Source organism: Lacerta agilis, chromosome 2 (assembly GCF_009819535.1).
Source record: "Lacerta agilis isolate rLacAgi1 chromosome 2, rLacAgi1.pri, whole genome shotgun sequence".
Taxonomy (NCBI): domain Eukaryota; kingdom Metazoa; phylum Chordata; class Lepidosauria; order Squamata; family Lacertidae; genus Lacerta; species Lacerta agilis.
The window spans coordinates 26279365-26290524 of NC_046313.1; positions in this window are offsets into that span (position 1 = coordinate 26279365).

Consider the following 11160-nt stretch of genomic DNA (forward strand, 5'->3'; position numbering starts at 1 on the left):
TTTATTCAGACTTCCATCCTGCGTCTCTTTCCACATCTTCTGTTTATTGCTCTGAACCATTTCCCTCTGCCTCTTCAATTCCTACTCTGTCACCTTGACCTCTTCTGCCTCTCTTCCTTTCAGTGTGAACTTGCTGACTCCTACCAGTGACCACTTTCCTCAATCCTCTGCCCTCTATTCATGCTTTTGTAAGGCTCCTATTTCCTTTATCCCATTGTCCTGCTTCCTTCTCCAACTCTTAAGAGATGCCACATTGCTAGAAATGCCTGATATTAATTGAATTATTGTGCTCCTGGGAAGGTTTCAATCAAAAGCTATTCTGCAGTTCGCTCTTTTTAATAATGGTTTTGTGCATATTTTTCAGCACCGATTTGAGACATATTTTCTTTGCTTTTCTTCTTGCTCTCTCTCGTATTTGGGGCTGCCTGCTGTTTTGCTTTTCCTCCTTCTCTTCCTTGTGCTCAAGAACTCTGCATAACCAATGACAAAAGACTGCAATTTCAGCCCAAGGCTGTATAGATAGCAGCAAACTAAACTATGGATTATGCCTTACTTGAAGCGCATGCTGAAGGCGATTGCTACTAGCAGGAAATTATTAGTGCCAAAGAGGAGAAGCAATGTATATTCTTGCCCATTAGCAGGTTCAAGCAAAGTGATTGGTGAAGTTAATAAGAAGAGAAAGCACCAAACTTATTAGATTCCAGCCTCTTAAAGAAAGCATATAATTGGCCATTCCTTCAGATCTTGCCTGAAAGCCAAGAATGAATGTGAAGTGCTAACACACCTTGATTTCCCACTAAGAGAGGCATAAATGGAGCCAGAATCAAATTTGGGCAAGGACAATATCCCTAATTTGATTTGTCCTTTTACCCTGAGAAAGCCATCCAAGAAGAGTTGACACATGAGAGCCAGAATTCAGGCCAATAAGATACTCTTTTCAGACCAGCATCAAGTCAAACACACCTTGCAGACTGTTTGCATTACAATGGCATGTGGGACACAACAAGGTAGCTGCTCAGAGTCATTCTATTGGACTCCGGAGAGTTGGATGAGCAAAGCGTATGTTTGGAACTTGCAGGACATTACTGTAATGTGGCCAGAGAGGCTGGTGTTGAAGAGAACACAAGAATGGGGTTGCATGTACTGAACCAAAGGACAGATAACTCAAAACTAAGCATTAACTAACAGTTCATTGGCATGACGTTTGAGGGTTTGGTAGTATAGTGTAGATGACTGACAAAGGATAGCTGCATGCTTCCCAGCCAGATATAATTACAAATTTGTACCGCCTGACTAACACCACTGTATTGGCCTTTGTTTGATATAGGCCACTCAAACTGCTATGTCTTTGGGTGTGGCCCCCCAAACTGGTGAAACCGTTAGAATGGCTTTGACCGCTTATGTAAAATACAACTCTTGTCCAGAAGAATTTGCAACTTCTGTGCAGTATGGAAACTGGCTGGAGCAGAGGTGCTGAGTTGCACCCAACATTTTTTTTTGGGGGGGAGGGGTGGGCTGTTACACATTTATAACATAACACATATGCCACTGCTGCCCCCCAACCTAGACAGGCCAACCCAACTGTTACTCAGAAGTGAGTCCTTCTGACTTCAATGGGAAATACTCCCAGGTAAATGTAATTATAGCCTACTGGGATGCAGGTGGTGCTGTGATCTAAACCACTGAGCCTCTTGGGCTTGCCGATCGGAAGGTTGGCAGTTCGAATCCACATGGCAGGTGAGCTCCTGTTGCTCTGTCCCAGATTCTGCCAACATAGCAGTTCGAAAACATACCAGTGTAAGTAGATAAACAGGTACTACTGTGGCAGGAAGATAAATGGTGTTTCCATGTGCTCCGGCAATTGTCATGGTCCTCTGTGCACTAGTAGTGGTTTAGTCATGCTAGCCACATGACCTGGAAAACTGTGAACAAACGCTGGTTCCCTTGGCCTGAAAAGCGAGATGAGCACAGCACCCCTTAGTTACCTTCGACCGGACTAACCTTCCAGGGCTCCTATACTGTACTTTTACCTTTTAATTATAGCTTCAATTTCGCTTTAACTCAGAAAGATGGTGGCAACCAACTTAGTTAACACATGGAAGAGAAGTAGCTGCAATATTTTATTCTGTAAACTTTATAAGTGATGCAAAGAGGAGCGGGCAACAAAGGAAATTGACTTTAACCTTCCAGCTCTTAACAATGATAATATACCTGCCATAGAAATCTAGCCCATGCTGAACTGCTTTTCTAACTGAAGCCACTCAAACACTTCAGAGCCTACTTTAATTTACAGCAGTGGGCATGTTCTTGGTTGGGCAAACCAAGAACACAAAAACCCTGCTATGAATGAGAAACAAAATTACAGTATTCCGAAATATATCCACCTTTGTGCATAGTAACAGAGGAGAAGGAGTATCTTAAAAATATGGTTCAACACAGGGAGTCTAAATCCTATTATTCACATTAGCCAAGGAGCAATCTTGTTTCTACTTTTCATTTACTTTTCCTATTAAGGCAAGGGTTGTCAGACTTGGACATCTCTCACAGCACTTTCTTACGGCTATAACTTGTTTCTTTCACAGTACTTACAAGGCTGTCATGGTTGAAAGTATGTGCTTTAATTTCTTCCAGTATTGATTCATTCTATGAGCAGAGTAAGGGGTTTTCAGTAAATTGCTTAATAACAATGAAATGCAAAATGCTGAAATCTTTCTTCCATGTTTGCTTTTCATAGCCCCTGTTTCCTTGCAGAAAACATTCATGCCCCAGGAAATTTAAGAAAAAACGTGCTTCTTTAAAAACACTACACAAAAAACTGATTTCTTTGTTTTAAATATGCAGCATAACTGATTGAAACCAAATAGTGTGTTGTTTCCATCTAGAGTTATTATGTATTCTGGCACATTATCAGAATGTGTCATTCATCTTCAAGAGCAGTGCTTACCAATAACCAATCTCAGGTACTCACTTGGTAGAAAATATAGGAAGTGTGTTGAATTATTCTTCCCGGAGAAAAGAAGTTCATAATAATAGCTTTCTGGGTTCCTCCTGACTTTGAATGCTACCTAATTGAGAAAACGAAGTGAATTAATTAATACATGCAGGGACCCAGATGAGCTCCTTAGTCAGAGAAATTGATTGAGGAAATTTTAATCAATTTTTGACTGTCTGTGAAAAATACAAATTAAAAGAATGCCAAAGTGATTTCACTGGGACAGCCGCTAATCTGAGCAAAAGATTTGTACAGACTGGGAGTTTTATGCAGCTAGCTTCCTCAACACTCCTGACCCCTAAGTACTCGGTTGGCACTATCAGTTGGGCCTGAAGACCATAAGCAAGACAGGGGAAGGGACCTAATAATTAGCAAAGGACCCACCCCCTCAGCCCTCTGTTTCATTCCTTAATCACTGCATGCAGTGGCTGATAACACACCACGCCAAAGGTGGGAATTTCCTCAGCATGCAAATCTGTTCTTGATGTTTCTTTCGGCTCCCAAGACTCTTACAGATCTTGCGGAATGTTAAACTATCACAATTAATATGGAGAGAGGTAACTAATGCTGATTCTACTCAGCCCTGATCCTCCTAGTTTAAGTTCAATCATCCCGTTCCATGGGAGCTTTAGGGTCACAGGGGAAGCAGGTGATGTCCAGAGAAGGTCAGTCAGTCAGTCAGTCAGTCAGTTCAAAGTAAAGGGCAGAACCTTGGACAGCATCTTACTGGCTAAAGCATTCTCCTTCTGGACAATGTCGATGTTCTGAAATTCCCATGTCCCCATCAGATCTACTGCAAGTTGTGCCAGGGAATTCTAATGTATCATTATGTCCTCCCTCAAGGTTATAGGCTATTGGTAGAAGGGATGTGAAATCACCACTGCAGTATGGGAGTTTTGCTGCCCTAAGAGTGCCAGAGTGGTTTATGCTTACTGTTTCCAAGGTAGACTTCAGACTCTCCTATAGCACACCAGTTTGTGCCAGTGCAGAGTTTGGGGACTTATTGTTCCCATTTGCCCTCCTTTCTGTCATAGGCTTCCCACGTTAAGATTTGGTGAGTTACTCAAATATGCCTTTTAGTAAAGACCCATATGACAGTTGTTTGGAAGAGCAGGACATGTTCTCATCCTCACCTTAGGAACAAACCTTTAGGAAGAATTCCTTAGATGGGAAATACATATTTGTGCATAGATTATGCTTCTGTGATCTCTCAGTATCAAAATGAACCAAGGATCCCTGGTGCTCTCTATGTGCACCTCATTCGTAAGCTACTTCTGCTCTCGTCAGGGGCTTTCCTGTGCTTTATAGTGCATAGTTTCATAACGTATATAGTTGTATTTATAGCAGCATAGTTGCTGTTTCATCTTAAAAGAGAGTGAATTGTAGCTGATTGTCTGCAACTTTGTTCACATGTCACTGTTTAATATTCAAGAATGAGAGTGTGGTTTTCCTTTCCACGTGAATGGTAGAAAAGTTCAGTGGATGTAGTCACAGCCCTTATGTTCCCTCATGTTTCTTCAGCCCAGTAAAATGTCAGTTTAAAGGATTTAATGCCTAGTGTTGCAGAATTAACCTTTTTTTTTGAGGGGGGGGGTATAGGAGATTAGAAGAGAAACCACATGGTTGCCTCAGCAATGGCGAGCATGCTTATTGTGATGGAGTTTTGTCTAATTGCTGTCATGAACAGTACTTTCGGCTCGGCACCATTGTCTCAATCTGCCCTCTCTTCTTAACAGAGTTCGCAAACTGACAGTTTGTATTGGACAGAGGGAAGTGGCACGAAACAGATGACCGCCCTCCCAAACTTACACGACCACCACAACCCCTCCACACAGAAGCTGTGGCCAATGCCACACAAATACTGAAGGTCCAGACCATCTTGAACTTTCTCAAAAGTTTTTTTTTTTTTTTGCAGTAGACAAAAAAGTGTTTTTTTTTAAAAAAGTACATTATTCCAAAATATTAGCTGAATAAAGACAATGTCGTATGTCAGCACGCAGAGAGAGAGAGAGAGAGAGAGAGAGAGAGCAGCAATTATAGCACTATAAATTGTAAGTGCAGTAATGCCCTTAATTTGCCAGCTTCACACACATAGATGGACTTCCACCCACATTGCCTAGCTCATCATTGCAGCGCTGCCACCCACTTCTTTTACATCTGGTATAGAAAGGGAGATGAAAGCCATTCACTTTGAATGCCTTGGCCTAAATAGGATTCATGATAGCAGTTGCCTTTCAGACTGGGTAAACAAGCAAGGCTTTTTATAGCAATTAGGCCAAGGTGGGTGGCGGAGAACATAGCCACAAACCCATACACTGAAAGCCTGATTTCTTACTATTAACACAATATATCCTGGGAATAACTTAAAACACACAGGGTGCCATTTAAGGCCTTCATTCAGGATGCTGGTTAGCCATGTATATATCTTATCGCAGGGTTAAGTATTTGGGTTTGGAATCAGGGCAGCGTCATCAATTTGCAGATGGCGACACTCAAATGCCTGTAAACAATTGATTAGGGAAGGAGGAGAATTTCATTTGGTGTACATTTTTACTTCTTCTTTTATTATTCGCATGATATATACAGGCAATGAAAAAATTATATAAGGTATATATTACAATATATTAAAGAGAGAGAGATAACAGTATAATAATTAAATAGCATAGAAATATATGTCTAAAATTAATACTCAAGACATATATGTAGGTATAGTTTGACATATTCTTACAATAAACAGTTTAAAGTTTGTTTCACCTTTTTAAAGATATGTATCTTTTCTTTTTAAAATACTCCTATAATCTCTCTCTCTCTCTCTCTCTCTCTCTCTCTCTCTCTCTGTGTGTGTGTGTGTGTCTACCCTCCCTAATTATAAGAGTTCTGCTTGCTTATGAATTAAAGATTTAACCATTTAGCCAACTCATTTGGTCTGCAGTTTAAAGCAAACTGACCTCAGACACATCTTTTGGACTGATACGTGGATCAGAATGTAATTATCCTTCACACTTCAGATTTTGTAATACTTTTCTTGGTTCAAAGAATGCACTAAACTGTGTAGTAGATATATATATATATATGTGTGTGTGTGTGTGTGTGTGTGTATGTATGTGTGTGTATATATATATATATATATATATATATATATATATGATAAGGTAATGTTTAGAAAATTACCCATTTAAATAAAATACTTAAAATTCATGTACTGAGATAAAATATGCATGCATATATAAATACAAATTTGCATACAAACTTATTTTAAAATGTCCATCCCTACAACCAGTCAAGAAGTAGTAATCACAGCATCTATTTAGTGCTTTGGAGCTGTGGACAATTGGATGAGGGTGAACAAGTTGAAACTGAATCCAGAGAAGACAGGTGTAATAGCACCTTCACTTGGCTGGGAACCTACATGCTCTAAGGAGGGCTAAGGTTGCCACAGATTAGTAGTGTCTCCCCTTCCCTGATGAGATCAGGTTTGCAGTCTAAGAGAGCTACTGGACTCTGCATTGTGTGTGAAAATCCCACATGGCACGGACACCAGCAGTGCATTATTACCAGTGGCATTCTCATCCCTTCCTAGAGCAAAGGGGCCTAACAATCTTTATTATCTGTGTAACCTAAGCTAAAGTATTGACAGGACAGGACAAAAGGGACCTGTGGTTAGGGAGTAGCAACAACTCCTTGTCCTGCATTACCTGACAGGATTTAGAGAGCTTGGGCTCCTGACCTCTGCAGAGGCTGGGGACCTGTTATAAGGAGATTTCAACTGGTAAAGCTCAGTGTGACACTAGGAATGAATTCAGCTGAACATTGGCTAGAGCTCATTTTAGACCCATTTTTGTGACAGCGAAGCAATCACGCTTCGCCATCACCATTGCACTGCTGCGTTGGCTTGGCTAGAGGAGTTATTCCAAGTAGTGAAGGAATTCTTACAGACTAGCCCCCAAAGTAGTGAGGAGGAACCCTTGGCAGCTTACTGGAACTAGTATGCATAGCACATTGCAAGTACACACTAGCTCTGTCTTGCTCCACATTGAGAACAGGATCTGTGGTGGTGAGAGGCGGCTGCTTTTCTGTTTTGTTGGATAGCTTTCAGCATGCACAGCCTCAGAATGTGGGCAGCTTGCTCAAAGGACTGAGGCCAACCACTTTCTCGTTTGATCCATGTCCATATTGCCCAATTAAGCTGCCAGAGGAAGACAGGCCAGATGGGTGGTTGAGGTTGTAAATATTATCTCCAGAGGAGAACAGTAATCTTGTGGCAATAAAGGAAGCAGTTGTGCTGCATTTACTTTAAATGCCCTCATTTGATTCTACCATGCAGGGTAATTACTGGCTACTCTCTAATTTGTTTAGTTTGAGAAAGGCGGTAGAGTGGTAACTACTCAACTCCCAAGCTTTGTTGAAGAAAAGTGATTGTTTAGATTCTTTCCCATCTGGATTCCAACCTAGTTTTGGACTGAAATGACTTTGGTTGCCCTCTGATGATGACCTTCACCAGGAGCTAGCCGGGGGAGTGTAACATTTTGGTGCTGGTGAACCTTTCAGAAGCTTTCAATACCATTAAATCTGATATCCTCCTAGGTCTTCTGGCTGATATGGGACTGCGAGGAACTATGTTGCAATGACTCTAGTCCTTTATGGCTGGACATACCAAGAACAGTGGTGCTTGGCTCCATGACCATTAGCCTATGGGGTTCCTCAAGGTCCCATCCTTTTCCCCATGCTATTTAACATCCATGTGAATCTTTCATCTGTGCCTAATTGAAAACAAAAATATATTGCATCTATGAATACTAGATATCAGGCATATGTTCTTGCAGAGGAATGTAACTCTTCTGAAAGGGTATCTACACACATATCAAGATATCAAGAATTACAACTTTGGCAGTCTTTGATAGTATGGGCCATTTCTTTAGCTAAAGGACAGGGAACCTATGGCCCTCCCAGATGTTGTTGAAACTCCAAACTCCCATCAGGACCAGATAGCAGGGCTTTCATGGTCAGCATCCAACAGCATCTGCAGGGCCAAATGTTTCCCCTACCCTGCTCTAGGGCAATGCATATAGATACCAAGGGCTGCTGCAACAGCCAACAAAATAATTTTAATAGGCTGGATGGCAGCCTTAACCAAAAGAGAGAAACGGGGAGAGAGAGAGAGAATTGTTTATTGGAAGGATAATAAAGAAAGTATTTAAACTGAAATATAGACTTAATTCTTAGAGTGCTTTGGAGAAGAATTAGAAGTAGAATGAAGTATGTGACCTTTAAAAAAGGGTACATCCTAGTCTTGGTCTAGCATACCTGAAAAGATGAGCCTATGCATCCTTTGATATGGGGTGGGCTACTCCAAATTCTCTTATGCAAACCTTTCAGAGTGTACTGTCTGTAGGGATCTGTCTTTCCCTTTAGGATGAATTGCAAAGCTTTTCTGCTTTTAAAAGTGCTTAGAGACTGATTATTTTATAGCAGGCCTCACGCCTCCCCTCTCACTGACACTCACAGAGATACTCACCCCCCCCATAGCAGTTACTTCATTTTTAATGGTCATTTGCCATCAAGAAAACCATTGGTCTACTTGAATAGGTGAACAGATGTTCCATGTAGATGCCAGAGAACCAAGAAGCATCACTGTTGCCACCTTCCCAAGGATATGTGAAGTGCCAGAATTTAAACTTCTGAAAGCTATCCAAAGGAAAAGTTTTCAACACTTCCTCCAGCTCCTGAGATACTTTGCAACTTTTCAATTTAGTTTTGAATGTAAACAGGTGATTCAATTTCACAGTTCCTGACAGAATGTTCGTTTTCAACAAAACTTACTTCCTGGGCCAGCTAGAATTTGGAATGGTCCCAATTGCCTGCATTTACCTCTCCTAGAAATACACATTTTCTCCTATGAAATGCAAATTTTCTTACTTTAAAAGAACACTTCTGTCTCCTACATTCTACTGAAAAAATAAATAAAGATAGGAAAAAGTCTCATATCCAGAGAAATAAACATGAACAGAATTATTAATCACTTCCTCTTAGGAGCTCTTCATTTCTTGTCAGAAGTAAACATACAATTGTCCTATTGCAAAGAGTCCCCCACATCCCAACTTGACTCCCTCCCTCCCCTAGGGCTATTAAGTTTCACCAAAGTCCATGATTATATTATTTCTATAACTTAAAAAACGAACGACTAGTAGTAAATATACCACACTAACCACTGGGAAGTGTGACTAGTTTCACACCAAAATTCCCACTGGAGCTGCTAGATTTCAAGTCAGGTTATATTTAGCAACATACCATTGTTATGTGACATTCTGTCAAGTGATCAAAGCTCTGTCAAACAATTACTGTGCAGAAGATAAAGGATTCTGGAGAAAATGTTATTTTTGTGATAGCATTTTGCCCGCAGTATTGCTTCAATTTAAGCACCTCTGCTCTTCAAACTACAGGCACAAAGAGGTAGCCAGTTCTACCAATTAGAGGCGAAAACTCATTCCACACAAGCCAAACCTGACAGCATGCACTGTGCACAGAGTTGTGTTAAAAAAGACACTGAGTAGACATATATGTTAAAACATTTTAGTCTCTTTTCCACCAAAGGCTTTCAAGTCAACATAAAAGACAAAAGTAATTAAAAAATGTAACAATATTCATCAATATACACAAAAAGAACATAACACAAATCTGCAGCAACATAGCACCAGAATAGCAAACTAAAGAGAAAATAAAAATGACTCCAATCCAAAGGACTGATTAAACAAAGCAGATTTAACTGGATATCTGAACACCTGTAAAGTGGGGGGCCCTGGGACAGTTAGGCAACACTACCAAAAAGATCCTGCCCCACAACATTGACAAGTGGAGGTGGGACACAGAGCTGGACCTTTACTGAAGATCTCAACTGATGGGCAGGTTCATGTGGCAGAAGCCTGACATTTAAATATCCTGATCTCAAACTATTCAGAGCTTTGAAGATAATGATCAGCCCTTTGCAGGGCTCCTAGTTCATTTCCTAACACAATTCAAATTAATGGAGATCATTGAACCATTGAACTATGCCCTGAACTTCTGAGAGCAATCTGGTTGCAGGGTTATTTATATACCAGCTGCATTTTCTAGACACTTTCAAAAGACCAAATTACAATAAATAAGCAAACCTAGTTCTTTGGAAAGTATGAGAGTTGTAACTCAGTAGGGACTCAGGATCCATAACAGCACCTCTTCCAACTACGAATTGCATGATCCCACCCCCCGGGGTTGGGGTGTTGGAGGATGAGACATCAAGTGTATAGAAGGCAGCGTATAAATGATAAATAAATTAAGAGCCAGTGTGGTGTAATGGTTAGAGTATTGGACTATGATCAGGGAAAGCAGGGTTTGAATCCCTTGAGCTAGGTAGGACAACCAACTCCCCCTGTACAGTGCAGCCTCCCATGCCCCCCTCTGATACTTAGTATGGAAGGGAGATAAGTTCAATTCAGTTCAACTTGGTTCACATTTAAAAGTGAACTTTCCTGATTTGCAGTTTCCAAAATGATACGCAAACCAAAACAGTCTTCCTTTGCAAATCTCACTTTTCTGAATGTTGAAGTACAGTTCTCCAGTCAAGTATTCCGTACAAAAAGTGCATCTTCTAGTGTAAAGTGTGCATGTTAATGCATATTACAGTAAAAAAACCATACAAAAATGCAATCTGTTGAGGGAAATTGCCTTGCAATGGCAACACTGCATATAAGAAATTGTATATTAATAAAAATTTGAACTAAAATACTATGCTGATGAATTTTTCATGACTTAAAAAAACCCCAAACAAACCGGTGTAGGAATGTAGAGAACGGAACGGAATAGTGGAATAAATAAGAAAGGGAAAGAAGCTGAAATTGGCATATTCACCCATCACTGCTCCTGAGGGATGGTAACCACATGGAACAGTATATGATACGGTGCTGAGGGCTGCAGTAGTTGGGGGCAGGGGGAAATCAGCAAAAAGCTGGTGCCCCTTCCTTACACAATTTGAAGTGCTTTCTGCTAACACAAAGCCACCGTTGTATTTCCCCATAAAATTCAGGTTTGTGCACTGAGATTGCAAAACAACACTTGGACATTTGTCACGTATCACGTAAGTTGTTGGAAATGATTCTGTGGAAAGTGGCCTTGATAGAGGCACAGCAAGGAAG